The sequence below is a fragment of the Phasianus colchicus genome, chromosome 15, assembly GCF_987193195.1.
Source record: "Phasianus colchicus chromosome 15, bPhaCol1.hap1.1, whole genome shotgun sequence".
In the NCBI taxonomy this organism is placed as follows: Eukaryota; Metazoa; Chordata; class Aves; order Galliformes; family Phasianidae; genus Phasianus; species Phasianus colchicus.
In genome coordinates this window covers 8,796,768-8,818,276 of record NC_143450.1, presented here as the reverse complement: position 1 = coordinate 8,818,276, position 21,509 = coordinate 8,796,768, and the positions used below count along the sequence as shown (strand labels likewise).

Here is a 21,509-nt window from a genome sequence, read left to right as displayed (position 1 = left end):
CCGAGCGGAGCAGGAGGAGCTGGGGCTGGAGGGCACCGCACACCGCACAGGCTGTAGCGCGTAGTTTGAGATTCGTATTCTCCCTAAAAACGGCCCAATTCAGGTCCAGGTGCGAGAGGTGGGCATACCTGAAGACGGGGCCGCTAGGATCCCACTTTTGCGCTCCGTCCGTTTCTGCAGTGGGACCGCTTGGATCCCGATGCGGAGCCGCGCGGCGCCCATCTCTGCCCGGACCGGGTCAAGGGACGGATTCTCACCGCCAAATCTCTCCTAAGGTCAGAAGAGCCGGGCTGACCCCCCCAGTGAGAAACGCGCTCCCGCGTCACCGCGCTCCGCTTCCCTTCTGCGTTTTTCTCTCACAAACCAACCCCAGAAGTCGGCTTGAAAAGCCACGACGCAGGCGAAACGAAGCATCTTAGCCGAGCTCGGGAAAGGATTTGCCCGACCGAAGCACTCAGCCACCAACCGCTTCGGAGGATGCGCGTCGGGAGAGCGGCCGGGAGGTGCCGGGGGGCTGAGACCGTCTGAGCCGGGGGGGTTGGCGGCTCCTGAGCACGGGACGGCCGCAACTTTCCGCGGCGGGGCTGGGCGGGGCGGGGCAGAGGCGGGTGTTGTCCGCGGAGCTGCGGGGCGGGGGCGGCTCCGTTCGGCGCTCTCGGGCAGGAGGTGCGCAGCCCTCCGTGCCGCTCCGCACCGCCGCGATGAGGACGCGAACCGCCCGCGGAGCTGCGGCGTGCGCCGGGCTCCGGCTCGGGGACGGTAAGTAGCGCGGAACCGGGAGCTGGCAGCCAGAGCGACGGGGGGCGGCAGCCCGCCTTCGTTCCGTCGGTGCGCCGTTGCCGTCGTCCGTTTTATTTACACCGTGTTTCTGTGGGACCGCACCTGTGCAAAAGCACGTGTGTCCGTTCAGTTGTGAATGGAAATCGTAGTAATCGCGCATCGGGCGGCTGTGTGCGGGGTGGTGCGGGCGGCTGGGAGCGCTTTGGCACAGACTTGGTGCGGAGGGAGCTGGAGGGGAAGGTCGGGGTGTGTGTGTGTGTATATGTGCGTGCAGATAGGCAGCCAGGTAGAGGGGGAATTCCTCCCGAGGTGTCTTACCGATATCTGCCGTCGCAGTGTGTGCCTGCTCGCTCTGAGCCGCTGCGTCTGTGCGAGCGGTGGTTGATACTGTGCAAACTGCGGGGACTGCCAGCAACGATCTATAGGAAGGAACTACGGTGTTCCACTGGGGCAGAACGCGAACCTGATGGTGCTGAGAAAGTTCCTAGGTAGAGAGGCTTGTTGAGCTTTGTAAGAATAGGAAACATCGTTGGAGTGATGCAGAAGGGAGGTGTTTTCCGGGAGCTGAGCTATGGGAATTCAGGCAGCTCTGTGTTCTGCTGTTCTGCTGTCACATTCCAGGGTCTGTAGTGCAAAGCCTTTCCCCATTGCAGGCAGGCTGCCCAAGCTCTGTATCCACTCTGAGCCCGTGCTGCTGAGGCCAAGCGTTGAGTTGTTGCTGAACCTGGCTCAACCTCACTCCAAAGCTGAGAGGGTGAGCAGGAGCCCTGTCCATTTCTCAGTGCATTCAGGTACAGAGAGAGGATCTGGAGCTGTATCTGTGAAAGAAAACTGCTATCATTTCCTCAAACCCCTGACACATCCCTCCTAGTTCCAAAACCAACTTCCGCTATGGAAACTTCACAGAAGGGTGAGTAATTAAAATACGGCACAGCTGTAGGCTTCTGTGGCTTGTGGGCAGCTTGGAAGGTGAGTGGTCCTGGTTTATGGACTGGAAACTCCAGGCAGCTGTGGCAGTTGGCCTGGACAGTGCTTTGAAATATGTGATGTCATGATGACTTCGTTTGTCTTTAAAAACAAAATGCTTGAAATCCCTCTCAAAGAGCATGGTTCTCTCTGCCCTGGGTTCTAGCAGTTGAATACTTTTGCATGGCAAGGTGCAGTTTTCCAGGAGCTGGCTCAGTCTGTGCTCAAGGTGGGGATGATGGGCAGCAGGACTGTGGTTGGTCTCAGAGACCAGCAGCACCCAGCCCAGGAATGGCTTCGCTGTTTCCTTTTTGCTTCCCTAGCCTGACCTCAGCACTGCCATCAACTGTGCTGCAAAACAAACATGTGCGTGAACCTGTGTGTTTGCTTCAATAATACAAAACATACTAAGGTATGTTTATCCTATTTCTTTAAACAGTCTCTTGCTGGGGATAGACTTAAATAGTTTAATTTCCCCAGGTCTTTGTAAACACTGACTTGAAAGCAGCAGGACCAGCGTGCTGCAGGGCTGAGCTCCTGCCTGTCTGGTGCAGGGCTGTGTGCCCACGAGGGCACAGAGGCACCATGCTGCCCTGCACATCGAAGTGCCATGCCACACTACATGGAAATCTTTGTGGTGGGTTTATGCTTGAAGCCAAAACTGTCACTGAGTGAAAGGTGGCGGTGCTATGAGCAGAGGATGGGGCAGGGTGATGGGCCCCATGCCTGGGTTGGCTCATAGATGTAGGTGTCTGGCTGGGGTGAGTGGAGGTGCTCTCAGTAATTCCAATGCGGAGCTGATGGAAATGCCTTGGAACCCTGCACTGTAGTGCACCCTGTGTACACAAAGAGTTCTGCAGTGAAACATCCCAGTTACCAACGTGCTGCACTGACAGAGCCCTGTGTGTTGGGGCCATCACTGAGCTCCTGAGAATTAAAGGAATTAATTAATTATTCTCTTCTGACATTCTGAGCCCATTAGCTGGAAAAGATGGAGGTGAGCACCAAATGACAGTCATTCTCTGCACGGGATCACTTCTATCACTTCTCACTGTGCACCAATGACTTTCCTGGGGTCCCCATTCTCTGTGTGTTGAGCTGTGGGCTGCTGTGTTCCTGCAGAACAGGGATTGTCAGGGGCTGGATGGGGATGCACCATATGCTGGTTCTCCCAGCCAATGTGAAACCGAAACCGGGACTTTAGAGCAGCTGACTTTACTCTGATCATGTTGTGTAATTCCATTAGACTTATTGTTATTAGAGCAAATAATCTAATTCAGCTCCCCCCCCCCAACCCCAATGTGTTCAGGCAGATGCAGACATGCGGGTTGCAGCAAAAGGGGCAGCAATGCACAGAGGAGAGCAAATTGCTCCGCACGAGCACAAATTAGACTTGGACAATTTTGTGCAATTAAGGAGGCAGTTGGGGGCCCAGCAGGAGGTGCTCTCCTCCTCAGAGACAGATGTGCTGATGGCAGTGTTGCAGTGGCTGCTGCTCCCTGTATCTTGCAGAGCAGCTCGTTATTTGGGTTTGCTTTGGTTTGAGATGGCGAAGATGAGTTCTGCCCTTATTCCCTTATTATAGTTCCCATGGAGATGGGCTGAATGCTGTGCAGTAAGGGGTGAGGTGCAGTTGGGTCTCACCCAGCCCAGAAGCTCCAGTGTGTGGCTTATTCTCCAAATCACCCTTCCTCCCACCCACCCTTGCTGTCATAAGACTTCCAGCAAAGAAAAGGTGTTGGCCAGATAGCTGAGTAGCACAAGTAGTTATGATGACATGATTCCATGGTTCTTATCTATAGCTTTTTTTTTTTTCTTTTTTTACTCTCTGTCCTATACTAAAGACAATAGTGCCATTACTTTCTTCTTTTAGAAGGAGTGCTGAGAAGAAAAAAGGACTTCTCCAAACCCTTGTTAGTGGTTAGCAGCAGAACCAGATGTAGTCTGGCAGTGCCTGGGGCACAGGTGACCCTGCATCACTGGTGTGTTTCACTGATAGCTCATCACCCAAGGAGCAGCTGCTCTCTGGAGGTGCTAATCTATGGAAAAGCAGGCTCTAAGGTTGAAAACCTTGTCCATTTTGACAGTAATATTACCACCAATTTCATCTATGCATTTTTAAAGTCAGGACTTCTCTGATCATCTTGTCTATTCTCCTATCTACAAATGAGAAACGCAAACAAAAGAAAAACTGTAGCTAAGGAAATGTCTTCATGATTAATTCCAAGATTTCCTATAGGGAATAGTAACAAAACAAACAAAAACAAACAAACAAAAAATAACTAACAAAAAAAACACCCAGTTGTTTTCTTTAATAATAATAGAAGCAAAAACAAACAAACAAACAAAAACAAAAAATAAAAACAAAAAAAAACCCCAAAATAACCCCACAGTAACTGTTAAAATCCACACTTGACTGTGAGGGTTTCCAAACAGCCCATATAAAAGTGTCTGGGAGGATGGAATGAAAGGAAATGCTTTCAGGCAGTGGTTTGACCCCTGTTTGGGGCCAGCTCCAGGCTGTTCCTTGCTGTGAGATTGAGACATTAGGCTTGGTGCAGGGCCAGAGGGACGCAGGAGAGGAGAGAAGAGGTCTTGCTCAATGACCACAGCCATTAGGAACAGCGGGTGCCTTGCAACATGAGGTCCCGTGTACTGGATTGGAGAGAGATGAATAGGGCCCCGCTGATGAACCACGCTACGCCCTTCTCATTAGGCTAAGTGATGCCTGCCTTGGTGTGCCTAGAAAGTGGCAGGGTCTGGGGGCATGGAGAGCAGGCAGATCTTTGGGTTCTCTCAGCTGGGGAGCCAGGAGGAGTGGGTGCTCTGCATGTCAGCCGGCACACGTGCGCCATGGCCAAACAAAGTATGGAGAACTGCTGCTCGTTGAACCCCACCTAAGGTCAATACATCTGTGATAGAACTAAAAGAGAGAGATTGAGATTGGATATAAGGAAGAAGATCTTTACAATAAGGGTAGTGAGGCACAGGTTGTCCAAAGGGGTGGTGGGTGCATCATCCATGGAGATGGATGACCAAGGACAGGCTGGAGGGGCTCTGAGCACTGACGGAGCTGTGGCTGCTCCTATTTGTTGCAGAGGAAATGGAACAGATGGCATTTAAGCATCCCTTTTAACTTCAACAATACTGTGGTTCTATGGTTCTTTGACCTCGGAGCCATCTTTTACTGCAGCTCCTGACAGCCGTGGTGGTGGGAAGACCTGTGGGTAAAAGGCAGTGGGAGCAGCTGCAGCACAGCCTGCCTGAGCTCTGGGCTGCGCTGCCCAGGATGGTGGATCTTCCATCCCTGGAGATATTCAAGCAACTTCACTCAAGCAGGTTCATTTATATAGCCTGCCTTATTCTTATTTTACACAGAATAGCAAAGGGCTTATTTTAGCTGCTCCATCTTTTTGTCAATAAATATGAATTTCAAAAGCATCTGTCAGACGAGAAGCCCCAGGCTGGTTTTCTACTGTTCCAGCGCGATACGGAGCCTGAGTGTTACTGAGGGTTACACTGGGAAGTGTTGAAAGTGTGACTGAAAACTGTGGCGGCTCAAAGGAAGCTGCCACATCTTTTGTTTTGATTTGCTTTTTTAAGCTTGGGTTTTCTAAGAATTGATCTCGGAGTGGCTCGTGTTGCTCTAATGCACTGAAAAGAAACTGATGTAAGCTGAATCTGAGCTGCTTTTTAAACCAAATTTGGTAAAAGTGTGCATACACTGAGCATCAGAAACCAAAAGGTCTTGAGAGACAGTTAAAGAAACACCTGTCTTTTTTGAATGGATTGCAAGATTTGCTCTGAAGCCAGTGTTTTTGAGAGATGACGCAGGTAGCAGGTGACTGAGTATCTGGGTCTTCAGCACCCTTCTTATTTTTAGGAGATTTACAGAGGAAAACTTTATTCTGAGGAGGGATGATAGAGTCAGCACACTGTGGGACGTTTGTGGGATGCATGGGACTCTTCTGGGCTGGATGTGCTTGTGATGTGCAGAGCTGGGAGTCTGAGCTTCCCCTCTGCCCTCAGCCCAGCTGCTGCTGGTAGGAGGAGTTCACCTCCCTTCCTCCTCTTTGCCTTCATCCTCTCACTTAGGAGCTTTGTAGGTCAGGGGAAATTCACAGGAGCTGACTCAAATCTAGTTGCAAAGACACCTTTTATGAGCGCATGAATTTCTGAGCACTCCTCTTGGCTCATTCATTGATAGATCCATGCAGTAACAGCTCTTGAAAGAAAGAAAACAGCAGCTCTATCTGCACCCCTGTTTACATTTAATAGGATATAAAGCAAACAATACTTGCACTATGTAGAAATAACCAGGAAAGTAGGAAACCAGAAAAAGGGAATTTCCCCTCTCCCGTCCTTGATCTCTGTCTTTTCCTTGATCTGCTGGGAAACTCTGAGCAGAAGGAAGCAAAATGGTCTCCTCCTTTGACACCGCAGTGTACAGGTGTACAAGGTGCCTCTGCCATGGAGGCAGGGCAGCTTGGGTGCCCCTGAACAACAGAAGACCCTGGCTCATGGAGGAAAGCATGGTCACAGGTGCTGAGCTCTGCTTGCCTTGCCCCCATCGGTGTCACGGAGCCCTGAGCAGAGCTTCCCTGTAACACCTGCAGTAATCCCTTGGGATACCTTGTATGAGATGTTCTGGGGGCCATGGCCTCGTGGTTTCCTAAGGTGTTTGTTCTTGACTGAACAGATGCATTGGAAGTGCTGACATTGAGATTTGGGTTGTTTTTGCCTGGAAGCGTTGATAGCCTCTTCAACAGTAACTTTTCAAAGTCTTTATTCTGGAATGATCACAGAAGGGAGCCTGAAGTGATCTCATGCATTACAATGCCATGACAATGGGATGCCAATAAACTGTCATTAAACTCACGATGCTGTCATTGTTCGGTGTACAAAAGCTGGCTGGTAAATACAGATTGCATGGAAAAAAATCCCCTACTCAGCAGATTGCACTTCCCATGAGTTCTGTAGGAGATGTCACAGAGAATTTGGAAGGAAGGAAGAGGGAAAAGCAGCTGCTGGCACACGGTGATATCTGGCTGCCCAGCACTGCGCAGGTGGGAAGGGCTGTGGTCTGAGAGCAGCACCATTACTTATCCTTGGGACAGGAGATAACAGTTGGCAGCAGACTGATTGCTTCTCTTTGGCTCAACTGCATTTATTGTCACCCCAGGAGATCCCTCACCTTCCCCCCTTGGCATCATCACCAGATGGAGATGGAGGGATTCAGGGATGTTTGGTTCTGTGGAGTTTCCTCTCCCTTCCGCAGCCACATCCCCCTTCTATAGCAACCATCTCATCCTTCACTATTCTTTAGGGCCACAGGCACTTACTGCTATTTTTGATTTTAAAACAGCAACATAAAAATATGAGCAATGAAAGCCCCTCAGATCAGGGATCCAAAACTAGGGAACCCAAGAGAGACTTAGAGCTCTGATCTTGGCGCAGGAGAACATTTTTAGGTGATGAAGAATTCCAAAAGCCTGGCTAAAAACAGCAGCACCCCAACGACAAGTGCAGAGAAAAATGACAAACAGAACACGCTCTGCTTACCATCCCTCATGAGTGCTCCAAACCTAGGCAAAAATAGCGCTGGTGTGGGACAGCACGAGCATCCACATCCCCCATGGAGTCCTGTGGGAATGGCTTCATCCCTCCGGCTGTCCTCTGGGCTGCTCTCTGCAAGAGCTTCACTTAGACAGGGAAAACCTAGCTGGAGTTTAAATTCCTTTGCCTCTCTGCACTTTATTAAGCAGCAAGTGAGTTGGGATTTCTTTCCCATTTGAGTTAAGGAAGGCAGTGCTGCTTATCTGCGCTGCTGTTAGCAGGAAGGATGCTGCCAGACTATCTGGAGCCTCTCCTCTTGTAAACGTGTCTCTCTGGTCTCGGCAGGCAGTGCTGAGTCCCACTGGCAGCAGCTGGCAGTGATGGGGCTGTGTCTGCTGGGGGCAGGAAAACAACTCGCTGTGGGGAGGCGGCCAGATTTAGGGTAGGATGTAGAAACACCTCTGTGTGTATTCCCGTGGGAGAGGACATAAGGAGAATGTGGAATCTCTGTCACCGAATGCCATCTCCAGGAGGCTAAAATACAGCTGGTTCTGATCAAAGAGCTCCTCAGGGTCTGCCTCAGCCCCTTGCCCTGCCTAGCTTGTCTCTCCATGGCCTAAGAATCTGTTCTCCCACCTGCCTAGAGAGAAATGTGGAGCTGAAATAATGAAATGACAGACGTGACTTATTTTCATAAAAGCTTTTCTAGATGAAAAATGGGAACTTCCTGTGGGAAATGTCTGATTTCAGTGTAATCTGCTTTTACTTCATTGTTATTGTTTGTGAAAAAAGCCAAGATCACAAAGAAAACTTACAGGGAAAAACTGTTTGGTTACTGGTTCTGCTGACTTGATGATGGTGCACAGAGGCTCCACTGGATCTGCTCAGCTGGTGCTGCTGGAAGCCTTGGGCACTGTTCTCCATTAGGATGCTCCTCCCTGTGAGCACAGACCTACCCAGAGGCTGGGCTCTGTTTGCTCAGCCAGGAGATGTGGATGAATGACTTTCCCCTTTTCTCTCTCCCTTTTAAGAAGGCTATTTTTCTTAAGTTCACCTTCTCTTGCTACATAGAGGTCTTTATAAGAACATTTCCCCTGTTTCTATTGTTAGTGGCCTACGTGCAGATGCAAGGTTGTGGGTAGTTGCCAATCACAGCATTTACTGCTTATTGTAATGTCCCAACACTTTCCCTCCTCCCTCAGCATCCCAAAGCAATTAGCAGGAGATTCAGCTGCTGCCTGAATGGATAGATGTTCAGCAATCTTCTTTAATTCTTTATTTACTGTAAGATAAGCAGGAAAAAAAAAATTGCAGAATCAGTTCCTCTTCTGAGGGTGGATTAGTTCTCACGTTTCAGACCCTCTCCCAGTGCTTTCCCCAATTGTATGCTGCTATCTGATGAGCCGTGATGAAAAGCAGGCTGGAAAACATCTGATTGCTGCCTGTTGTTCCTCGAGTGAACATATTTCAGAGGTAACTGGTGTGGCAAGAGCCGAGCTATTCTCAATCAGTGTTTGGAACTGATAGCATCCCTTTCTATGTTAAGATAGCAGCTTGCGCCAAACATGCTGAAAATTAGCCTCTGGATCATTCATAGGAGGACATGATGCAACTTAGCAGTGCACAAAGGGAAAATTAAATACCTCATCCATAGCTTTAAATAAGGATGCTTTTCAGCAGTGGGGATGGGATAAGGTGAAACAGCAGTGGGCCTGGCTAAGGCAGGGGGAGGGATGGAAGTGAGACACAGACTGATGGAAGGGCCAGGAAAACTGGGCTCTGCTTTAACAACCTGTATTTCTCTCCTTACACCTCCTTGACTGTTACTGCCTCAGGAATTAAATGTTATGCTGTGAGCACAGGCATCAAGACCTGGCCTTATAAAAAAAAAAAAAAAAAAAAAAAGACAGTCACAGAGGTGTCACTGACATTTCTCCTAATGCTTTGTGACCTAACAGACATCCTCTGCCTTGCAATTGAGGGGTTATGCCTGAGGGACCCCCTTTCCCTGCCTTCAGAAAGCAAGGAGGGTGATGGGGAGGAATCTGTGCTGCTGAAAAGCTTTAAGCCAGCTCTGTACAGATGGAAGGCTCAGAGGGCACTCTCCTGCCTGTCCCTCATCCTGCCCTCCTTGCTCTCCTCCACTTTCTGTCATGGTGGAACCTGGGGCAGGAGCAGAGCAAGAACAGGGAAGGACCAGGATCAGAAACAGGAACAGAGCAGGGCAGGAGCTGGTCTGGCCTTGCACAGGACTGCAGGCTGATGCCAAAGGCTTCTAAGGGCTCCCAGGGGAAACGTTTTCCATGCTTCAGGGCATCTCTGCTGAGCAGAGCAGAGCATCAGCTTGAAATTGCCTCTCTTTGTTGAAATCAGAGCTATATGGAAATAAATAAATAAAGACCTGCTTGGACGCCTACCTGTGTGACCTGGTGTAGGGATCCTGCTTTGGCAGGGGGGTTGGACTCGATGATCTCTGGAGGTCCCTTCCAACCCCTACGATTCTGTGATTCTGTGAAATAAATAAAAGCTCTGAAAGCGTGCTGCACTGCCTGGAGTACAGCATACTGGTGCTTCAGCTCCTATTGCTGGTCATTCTCTCAGGTTCTGTAGATCAGGGCGTTTGAGACCTGAGTAACAAGTCCAAGTGGGACCTCCTGGGAAGGCTGTTCTTCCCCACCTACACCAAACCAACAGTCTGCAATTTGAGCAGTAGGGAGAACTGCATGCAGTTTGGAAAAGAGAGATGCTCCAGAATGGTGGCAGTTGAACCTTTTGGGTTTTTGGAAGCCTTTGTCTGCAGCAGTAAAGCCTGTAAACTGCTGCGTGACTTGTTTGTGTGAGAGTGCTCTGCGGGCTCCACGTCCTCCATGTAAAGAGTGGGGGAGTAATTACCCACTGCTTGTTTGCAACCTCAGTGGTTTCTGCATGTGACTGAGAGCTGTGTGTACAGCTGAGAGGGTGCAAAAATGAAAGCAGTTTTTGGAAACAAGTGCGGTGATGTTAACGCAGTTGAGAGCGCTGAGTTCAAGGGTAGCAAGGACCAAATTCCCATTGAGGAACACATACAGGTCATGGTATCATCAGCTCAGAGCACAAGGGGCTCTTAGTTGCATGCAGTAGCATGAAGAGGCACTGCAAGTGATGTCACCTCGATGAAATGTTCTAGTAAGTTTCAACAAATCCCACATAACCTCTTTCTTGCATCAGTAGGGCTGCTGGAAAAGATCTCAGGAAGTCACCTGTGCAGGAAGCCTTAGTACAGAAGATCCAATTGGTTATAAATAAAATTAACATTTAACAGCAGCTGCAGCGTGACCTTTCCCATCCCCTCCCAGCCTCCGTTCTAGACCCTTCATTCTTCAGCCTTTTCTTACTATTTCTTATCTTTTCTCACAGTTGTTTTAAATCCTGCTGCACCTGGCACAGCTGTCTGAGCTAGGTGGTGCCTGGAAGCAGCTGCTGTGTGGTACAAGGAGTCAGGGGATGGCTGGGGGGCAGGGCTGGCACAAAGCTCATCAGTGTCTCATAGAGATGGCCCCACCGTAGCCCAGAACAACATTCCTATCTTTGCCTTGTCCTGCAAGTCAATGAGAAACAATTTTGCTAATATAATGGACTGGAGCATCTAATTCACTTTGCCGTTTATTCATGAGTGTGTTCCAAAACTCTCATGCACTGCTAGGAGCTCATTATGCAGCTGAAAAAATCATTTGGCAAAGAACATTATTTATGCGTTAAATCTGTTCTACCTACATACACGTATTGCTTACTATTGATGTCTCTTCTGGATTTTTTTTATTATTATTATTTTAAGTATGAGGCAACCAACCCAGTTACTGCTAAACTGTTTATCATCTGAGCTCCTTCATGCTAATGGCTTGTTAGGATTCATGCATTCTTTTGGTTTTACCCCTTCCATGCAGCTGAGCACAGAGAACAGACACAGCCCACCCCGAGCAGCTGGTGAATGAGAAACGATGAATATTGATGGGGAAGAGAATTTGTAGAACTTTCTATTCATTTAAACTTTTTTTGGTGATGAATGTGAAATATTAATAACCACAATTATGATAAAAACAAGTCATTGATAGCAGCACTTGGAGATCTGTGAGCTACAATTCAGTTCTAAGGGATTTGCGGGGCGTTTATTGCCACAGCTCCATTAGCTGGATCTCTTGTCCTGGTAGCAATCACATTCAATTCTAATGAAGGAAATAGGATGAATTGATGTAGGGAAAGAATCAGCTCCGTGGTTATGACATCCCTAAGGAATAATTTCCTGAAAAGGCAGGTTAGGACCCACTGAGAAAGTGCAATACTGCACGAATCATGAGATTATAGGGTAAAATATATGTGGGGAAGTATGTTACTACAAATATATGTATGGACGGATTGTGCAGAGAGTGAACAGCTTGAACAGTACTCAGGGACAGAGGTAATGTGAGAGGATTCCAGTGCAGTGTAAGTCAGGCTTTCCTTGGATCAATCTGGAGAAAATGATGGCTTTCACTTGTGAGTGTTCCTGGCTTGGCTGGGAAGGGAATGGGGCTCTTCTTGCTGACATCACGATGAGCAGCACTGCCCACAGTGAGGCCATGTTTTGAACTTAGGCTCTGGGAAACAGCCAACCAACTCCCATATCCTTGAGGGAGCTGCTCGAGGTCTGATGGGCTTTAAGAAAAGCACGGGATTCACTGCAGCCCCCGTACATGTTCTGTCCCGAGTTCTTATGCATTTTCTTGTTTCTCTCTCCAATCCCCTTTCCACCAGACTCCAGGTGTGCAGGTCTCCTCTTGGTACATTTAAATAGAGGCCGCTTCCCATAAGGTTTCCCAAGGAACACAAGAAGAGTCAGAAGAGATTTAAAGATGTTCTCTTCCTGCTTTTGGGAAAATACAAGTCAATTTCTTAGAGTGGGGGTTTACTTTTGCACAAACAAGAACTCAGTCTTAATGAAAAGCAGTGTGTGCAGCAGTCCCACTCCAAAGGAACTGTGGCTGTCCAGAAGATAGAAGTTGTTATGTTTAATAACAGAAGTTTACCAAATTCTGTAAAAGCTTCTTAAAGTGAGACAAGTGTTACTATCCATAAGTGTTACTATCCGTAACTGTTCCAAAGCATTCATTTGCTCATAGAGTGAATAAACATTCCAACAGTTATAGCCATCAGGAGCTGCTGTTTGGTTTGTTCGTAGCAGTTTGATCAGATGGTGCTGAGTTTGCAAAGGCTTTGCCTGGTGCAGGGTAAGCTGTGACTGCCTCATGGCCACAGGGTGTGAGCTGTGTGGAGATCGGACCTAAACTAAGAATGACAGTCCTGAAGTTTAGTATCACCTTTGTGACCATCATTGTGCTTCGTGTTGTGCTGGAGAGGGGAGCAGAGGAGGAGGAGGGGTGGAGAGAGCTGTACCTGCTTTGCTTCTGGCACTCTGGGAGGGCCCTGCTTTTATTTATAGCTGTTTGAAGCCATTCTCACTGTTCTGCTTTACTTCTTTTAAACACTGCGGTTTCCTCTCAGGCCATTTATCTAGACACATGAAAAGAAGGTTTCAGCCACTGAGTGGGGGTGGCTGGCACAGGTTGGCTCCAGAGCAGCCGGGCACGAGATGTGTGTGGTCCCAGGCTGCCTCGCTCTATCTGCTCCAACAGAGATGTGAGGGCAGTGTGCTTCCATAAGCTTCAAATCTGGATTGATGTAAACTTTGGGCTTGAAGCATGGTCAGAGCTAACAGAGTGGAGCTAATGCTCACTTTCCTGTACGTTGCTGTGTGAGCAGTGGAGCAGTTATGGGGGAGACCTGAGGAGCTGGAGGTGCAGCTGGGGTGGATGCTGCACAGGCTATGCCCAGGTGTACATCCTGGAGAGAATGGAGGACAGCCGAAGCAGCTCACCCTGCACACAGGCTATCTTTGCATGCACCCAGGCATGCTCAGAGTGCACCCCAGCAGCACGTGCTGATGCTTTTCATACTATAAGCAGTTCTTGTCCTTGCAGGCGGATCCATAACTTCCCCACCTCGTATGTTATACAACACAAGGAAATAGGTTTTTAAAATTCTCTTTATAATAATGTTTGTTTAGGCTTTCTGTATTTAAGCTGACTGAAGGTCAACCGAACTGTGCCAACAAAACATCGTTTCCAGAGGGCAGGTGGTGCTCCCCAGATGCCTGTCTGCAAACAAGCTCACAAGACCTCAGAAATGAGTTATCTCCAGGATAACAGGCATAGCTCAGGGAAGGGAACTCTCCTTCAAATGACTAAATACAGAGCGCTTGTGCTGAGCACAGAGAAGCTCATCCTGGCATGAGATCTCGCAGGCTGAGCACCCCAGGCAGCAGGTACAGCACAGCGCCCACAGCTGCCCCCAGCCCAGCACATCCCTGCAGGGAGTTCCAGCTGCTGTGCTGCTGACATCTGCCCTGAACTCACCTCCTGCTCAGTGCTGTCATGGTTTGTGCATCCTGTGCCACTAAATGAGAGAGGCTCTGCCAGCAGTGAGCAGGGGACATACACACGCTCCCTGCTGTTCTTTCCCTGTGGCTCTTCCTTTGCTGTCCCAGCTCCGCTCACACCCAGCTCCTTGTGGGGACTTGGGACTGTCCCTTTAGCATCACATGAATCAAGCCCTGCCTGGCTTTATGCTCCAGCCCTGGGAAACTGAATAGAAATGCCTCTCAAGCAACTATCTGCCTTTGTTTCAACAACAGTGACATTTTTTTCCGTGTATCCAGGCTGTATTTTGGACCTTTAGATACTGCAGCTGGCAGACACATCTGGAACTTGTTTCCCTACAAGAACATGTATTTTTGACTGATTTTGTTCATCACAACTTCTTATTAGGACAAGTAGATTTTTTTTATTTACTTCTTGGTGGATGGTGTAAGTATGAGTAAAAGTTGGTTGTTTCATTAGCAGTGGGGGAAAAAAAAGAGATAGAAAATGGATCCTTTTGCAAACGCCCACATAGAAAATTTTAAAAGCAGTCTCAAAATATTAAACTGCATCTGTAGGCTGCAGCTCATCCTTCTCCATTGTATATCACTGTACTCCATAAGGGGAGGACAAAATCACAATAGCAACTTTTAAAGCTTCTTTCTGTGCAGCTCCACAATGTGCAGCAGTGCTGTGTTATCCCCCACAGCTGTGTACTTGTTGTGCTGCCCTGTATGCATCTGGAAACAAAGTGGAGAAAATGGTCCAGTCTGGAGCATCCAAGGATGTGCTGAGCAGGGTGTGAATTCCCCTCTGCATCTTCTTCAGTGACACTTTGCTTTCCAGTTCCTATGGCATAGTTCAGATTCTCTGCTCAGAGCTGGTCACACCTAGACCCTAGCTGATGCACGCTGGATTCAACAAGGGTTGGGCATGACAAGTATTGAGATCACAGAGGAGCAAGGCTCCAACACTTGCAGAAGTAATGGAATATTGGTATAAAAATGATGAAAGATAGCTTGTAGATGAAGCAGATGTATAACCTCCATGTCCACATCAGACTTCGGCCTCCGAATGAACCCACAAAGGCATGGCTTAGGTGTTTGAGAATCAGAATCCAAGAAATCTGAGCTCTTTCCCTAAGCTGGTTTATCTGGCTGTGACTGACCCTTTTTCATGCTTAAAACCAGCAGATTTCAAAATAACAAACTTGTGGCACTCCTGGTGCCACAGAGCATCCCATCTGTGCCTCCTGCAGTGAGCACAGTGTGACCTCCACACCCATTTAGCACAGGAGCAGCACATCTGAGTCCGGCTGCACTCAAGAAGTAGGAAGATCTTGCTATCAATAACTACAGAGTGTATGTGACTGAAAGCCATTCCTTGACTTTCCACATTCAGAACTTGTTAGTAATGAATAATGCACAATGTTTGGTTCAAACCCTGCTGTTCCATGAGCTTTCTTGAAAGTCACTTCCTTTGCTATGATATTGACAGAAAGCAAACCCAAAAACAGAGGAACGTTTGTTTAAATATGTGAATGCATATTTTTGTAGTATTTACCTTGCTGTAGTTTTAACAGGTTCTTATAAAGAGGAAACGAAGCTGAAAGCTCACCATTATTTTAAGAAAAAGTTCAGCATAGTTGCTTATGATTCTCTGCAATATTTCTGTGTGCCAAAGAGGAGTGGGTATTGCACACCTAGGACTGTGTCATTCTAGAGGTGGCCATGGCTGCTGGAAAATCAGAGATGCTTTGCACTTGAGAATAAAGAATGGACCCGTCAGCCTGATTTGATCAGCAGTCTTACCAAACTGTGCGTGATGCAATGAAACATCTGGGGCTTGACAGTATTGGTGCAATGCCTTGAAAATGCCATGGTCAGAAAATTCCCAGCCTGCTCAGCCATCCTCCAGGGTGTGTGAGACCTTCAGCTCTTTCCTCGTGTTCATTCTCTGGCTCCTCAGGCTGAATGGGAAATGAGTTCTGTAAACGTTGCCAGAGGATATCATTCATTTAGCACGATAATACAACAGCAGTGGGTTAGTCAAACAGTAATTAGTAACAGGTCATGCTATAATTAGAGTGTCTGGTGTGGTTGGCTACCTCATCCTGAATGCCACCAGTAAGTCAGCAAGCATTTGGGTAAGCAGGGACATGGCAGGCAGTGTTGGGGAACACACAGACCTTTCTGTTTGCATCCCTTTATCCCAGCAATTACTGTAACACTACACTCCCAAGTGGCATTTGCTTCTCTCTGAGTTGCATGAAATCTTGAACAAAAGCTCCCAACAGCTCTCTAGAGTGATTACATCTCATCTGAAAAAGCTTGGAGTCTCGGGGTGGGGGGGGGTGGGAGGGGGGGGGGGTACAAAGGAGTAATGCTTTTCTCTCCTCTTACGAATGGGGAGAAGGAAAGTTCTGTTCCTCAAGCTGAGGTTTATAGTTTACATGTCTTTTTTTTTTTTTTTTCTTTCCCTTCTTGCTATTTTAAGCATCAGGTTTCCACAATCCTATTGTCTGAACATCAGAAGTTTCTCTTGCTTAGACAGGCAGTGAGATTTTGCTGCTTTGTATGTGAAAGGAAAGAAAATATCTCAATCAGTAATGAGTGTTCACAGGTTTCTGCTGAATCTTGCTTCCATGGAACAATCTTCTGTATTTCAAGAATGAAGGGCTGAAATCTGTGACTGGAGATGGCAAATAGCTACCAAATAATTGCCACGCACATCAGTCTGGATGCGTTACTCAATCCTTGGGTGCTCCTGCAACACCCCCACATTGCAATTTCATCTCTCCAGTCTGCACTTTGTCCTCCATTAGCCAGGCTCTTCAGAGCAGCTCCCACTTCTGCTCTCCTGTCCTCTGATCAGCTCACAGCTCTCACCTTGCCATTATCTGCAGTGATTTGCCTTCTCATAGGAGTGTGTTCGGTCATACTGCACTGCTGGATTGTGGTCAGTGCAAGTCAAATATGTGATTTTTACTTGTCTAAATTTGCCTGGATTCAACTTTCAGCCCCAGAAAGTATTCAGGAACTGAATAGTATCATCCTGCTTCTTGAGTGTGTAATTACAGGATATGCTAAGTCCTTTTTCTCTGGAACAAACTAACTGGATTATTCTCCAAAAGAATTGCATTGTAAAAATGCATCTTCCAGTTCTTTCATAAGCCTCGTGGCTTTTCTGGTATGCATTTCTGCTATCCAACATCTTTCTTAAATGCCGACATCAGTATGGAGCAGCCTACTGCAGCCTGGTTACCTGCTTTCCCATTTCAAGATGTTCCTGAGAATTATATTAGCCATAACAAATGGCATTAGGAACTTGAAATGAGCGGCAGTGAGCAGGGACCTCATGTCCTTTTCAGAGTTATTTATTTCCAAAGCCAGATTGCTCTTGTCCTGTTAGTACTTCCTTATTTTGGCTGCCTCACCTAGGCTATACACAAATGCATATTGTTTTGTTGGAAAATATATCCAAACAAACTCTAAATGGTAATTTCAATATTTTTTTTCCATGACACAGATGAAAAAATAAAATGAGTAGCAGGAAACCAATAACAGGTTCCCAGAGGACCACATTAGAACCAGAACTGTTGGACAATATTTCCCAGTTTGCATTCACATTTGAGGCTCCTCACTATACTGAATTTAACTCAGCTCAGGAGTCATGTGCTGAGTTGATGTTGCCCTTGCTTCTGTATGAAAGCCTCATGTACCAAATCAAATGTTTTTTTTGGGATCAGAGTATACAGCAACTTCTTACTGCGGTAATGCTGTTGATTAGCCCTGAAAACAGAAAGATGACAAGGTTTTTTTCTCCTCTAATCTTCACTGTATTGCCAAATTCTGCTTCCCATCTTTAATCCTTGATGCATTGCACTCTTTATGAGGCATTTTATCACTGTGTTGGGGATCAGTCTTGAATTGACAGGTTTATAATTGCCTAGATCGTCCATTTCGTTATTTCAAAATATTGTTTTTTTTGTTAACTCTGATGATCAAAGTTTACCAACCATGTGTAAAGTTCCTCACCCAGGCCTCTGAAAAATCTCTGTAAAGGCAATGTTACAATATCTGGACGTGCTAATTTTGAAGTATCTACCATTAGTAATTGCTGTTCAACATTTTGTTTGATATCTTTTCTTCCTAATATGCTCAAAATCAAGCTGTTCTGCACCTGCAGATTTGCCTGCTACTTCTACTACTTACTTAATTCCTGACTGCATACCCATAGCTACCAGCTTCCCCTCACTTCTCATTGCAGTTTTTTGCAAATGCTAAGCAGCTGTGATGTCAGACTCCTGCCTCTGTATGGAGTTGTGGGTATGGAAGCTTCTCTGAGCTGCAGGGATGGGACCTGGTGTTTCTTGATCTCTTCTTTTAGCATCCTTCCTCCTGCTTTGACTCTCTGTTTTCAGCTGCACTTAAACATTAAGAGCTGCCTGCCACAGTCACCATATCTCACTTCAGTGAAGTTTCCTCCTAGCACAGCGCCACTTTGTACCATGTAGAAGCCTTGGCCAAATACAATTGTGCTCAGCCTTTCTTCTGTATCATGCAGCAGGGTGAGGGAGTAACTGAGCTGCTGATGCCTGGTCCAGGGTAGTGCCTGCTGCTTCAGCAAATCTTATCCTCAGTGGGATGCACATTTCAGAATCACCAGAAATAAGAGTGAAGCCTCCAGCATCCAGATCTATTGTTTCCCTTCAGAGCAGGAGGGAGACTGACTTTTTACACGAGCGTATAGTAATAGGAGAAGGAGAATGGCTTTAAACTAAAAAAAAAGGAGATTTAGGTTAGATGTTAGAAAGAAATTCTTTACTCAAAGGGCGTCGAGGTGCTGACAGTGCTGCCTGGAGCTGTGTGGCCCCATCTCTGGAGGTGCACAAGGCCAGGTGGGATGGGGCCCTGGGCAACCTGATCTGGCTGGGGGGCAACCAGCTCATGGCAGAGGTTTGGAACTGGATGGGCTTAAAGGTCGCTTCCAACCTAAGCCAATGATTCTGTGATTCAATGGTTCTATGAAACTGCACTTCACTGGCAACGTGAAGTAAGACGCAGTGCCCTGCTCCCCAGCACAAGGAAAGTGATGGCACAGGTTACATAGTAGAGAGTTTGACAGAAACCAGCCTCATGCTGTTTTTCAGGGAGTTGCAGTCTGATATGAGCAGAATTTTAAAAATGCACTCGGTCAAAGTATGTGTGCTGGTTGAAATAACAGTTCTTTATGAAACTGTAGAAAATGAGCCATGTAACATCTCATAGCTGCTGGGTGTCTGGTGCCAGACGCAATTAGTGTCTGGACAGCTTGTTTTACCTGGAAAGTCTGGCTGATGAGAACTCACAGCCCACCTAAAGTGTGTCCTGTCATTCTCATTTTGGAAATAACCTGCTGGAAGCAGCTTGCCCTGTGTGCTCATTTACTCTTTTTCCTCTATCAGGAGTGCCATGAAACTCACGGTTTTATCCAAAGAAGAGCAGTCTTCAGGGTCAGCCCTCAAGGTCTCATTTTGTCAAGTTTATTTTTGTTTCTTCGCTTTTAGTGACCTGGGAATGATTCTGTAGCTTAGTAATTCAATTGAAGAGAAGTTGAAAACAGCAGCAGCGTTCTGGAAGGTGCCCAGCTCTGCACAGCTGGTTATGGAATTGCACTTCTTGACAGGCGTGCTTCCTAAGCAGGGCTTGACCTCAGTGGCTGGATCCTGCCCTGGACAGGTGCCTCACCCACCAAGGGACACATATAAGCTTGCTCCATTCTTCTGTGCAAGAGATCCTACTGAATACCCTTTCCAGCCCTGTGCCCCACAGCTTGTGTTAGGACATGGAAATGAGCACATTCTTCCCCAGCAATTGCCAACCAGCTGGCCTGCTCCTTAGCCCGCCGCATCCCCAGCCTACCCAAACCTCCTTTCAGCACAGCCTCTGTCCCAGGGCTGTCCTGAGTAGCCTCACAGGGCTGGAGTTGACTTAAAATGCCTGCTGTGGGATGACGGATAGACCCTTAAATCCCCAAACCCTGGGCAGCTGGAGCAGCCAGGTTAGGGACCAAAACATTACAATTGCTTTCCCTCAGGAAAAGCTGTGTGCTGTGGTGGCTTCCCTCTGACTGCCACCAGAGAGGGTCTCTGCTGTATTGCTCCTGTATGTAAGCAAGTGCAGTCATCTCAAGATAGTTCTGTTACTGCTATGAAATGCTTAGAACAAGCTCTGCCTTAGGTAAGATCAGAGCCTATGTGCTGAGAAAGTATTACAGTGTGTTCCCTCTTGCAGCATCTCAGTCTTTTCAAGAAGTAATTATTTAATTAACCTTTTGACTTTCCCTGATGGTATCAGCTTCCTAACCAGTGAAGGTAATAGCCACGTGCTTTATATATTTTGTACAGATCTGGAGAATCACATGTTCTCATGGGGACTGTGATCAGTTCAGCTTGCTGCTCAACTAACTGACTTTTTAAGGGAGGCGGAGGCAGATGAGTTTAAGATGAATATTCTCAGGCAGTCTTCTCTCTGTACAACCTGTCATCTTTCAGCAGTGTGAAGAAATGGCTGTAGAAGCATGAGTCAGTTTGGTTGGTTACACAGATATTCAGTTCTGAGGAGGTTGTCTCTCTTTCATCTCTTAGAATGTCCCACAGATCTGTGGCTTTCCCCTCCAGCACAGGGGCAGCAGAATGCTTCTGGCTCAGGCCTTCCAGTAGCAGTCGTCGTTTTTTGTTTTTTTTTTATGATAAGGGTGGTGAAGCATTTGAAAAGATTTCCCAGAGATGTGGTGGTGCCCCATCCCTGCAGACACCCGAGGTCAGGCTGGAGGGGCTCTGAGCGCTGATGGGGCTGTGGTGTCCCTGTTCATTGCAGGGCGTTGGACCAGATGGCCTTTAAGGCTCCCTTCCAACTCAAATGATTCTATGAATTTGAATGGGTGAGACACAAAGCTTCTTCTAACCCCTTCACACAGCTGAAATCACAGCACTAATTCCGTGCACCTCTGCTGATTTCATTAGTCATAGTTCCAAGAAGTAATTAAAAGAAACAAGTACACCTATGCCAGGAAACATTCTGATTTCTTCTCAAGTCTTGATCCTGCAGATAAACAGTGGCAGGTGTCATGGTACAGGGCTTCAAAGCAGGGGTTTTCTTCCTCCTTGCATTTCATGGGCCACAAAGCCATCTCATGGCAACGATAAAAATGCAGAGAGGAACCTTATTCCAACACCATAAAGTCAGTCATGCGCAGCCTCCAGATGGGGAGCGGAATGTGTCCCTGCTCAGTGCCTGCGGCCTGTTGCGGCCTGTGCTCTGCAGCCCATCTTTGTCCTGGCTCACCCCCCTGCTTTGCCCCACTGTTCCCTCACAACCCCCAGCTTCTGCAGACAGTATGGGAATCCACGTGGGGCAGAGGAATGGGTGGAAGAGGCTTTCCTGCAAGCAGGGGGTAGCCCCAGATAACTAAATGCTGGCTATGAGGTTCCTCTCACTGCCTGCTTGCTTGGCTGGAGCAGCATATCCATGGCTGGGATGAATGCCCTTCTTCATGGACATTTGCTTTGGAGCAGGGCAGCTTTTTTAAAGCAGGAGCTGGAACCTGTCGTTGTTTAAGAGGATTGGGTCTGAGTCACTGCACACGTCACAGCCCACAGTGTCCCTGCTGGGCTGTGAGCTAACCTCTGCCACGGGAGCACATCTCTCTGCAGTTCATTTGCAGTAGGAGAGTGCTGTAATGGCTAATTATTTATTAGAGAACTGGTAAAAGCGGGGTCTCAGATAAAGCTCG

At 47.5% G+C, this 21,509-nt stretch overlaps 1 protein-coding gene across 6 annotated transcripts in view; it reads left to right on the top strand.

Annotated features, from left to right (window-relative positions):
- Positions 1-386: 386 nt before the first annotated feature.
- The window catches only part of HTR4 (5-hydroxytryptamine receptor 4), a 100,239-nt gene continuing 79,116 nt past the window's right edge, over positions 387-21,509 (top strand). For 4 of the 6 annotated variants that reach the window (XR_016471337.1, XM_090150839.1, XM_090150842.1 and 1 more), the window contains exon 1: positions 638-759. The gene's annotated coding sequence lies outside the window, so the exon portion shown is untranslated. Of the gene's footprint in view, positions 504-637; positions 760-12,140; positions 12,546-21,509 lie in introns of those variants that run through there. The other 2 variants (XM_090150841.1, XM_090150840.1) reach the window with 2 other exon arrangements.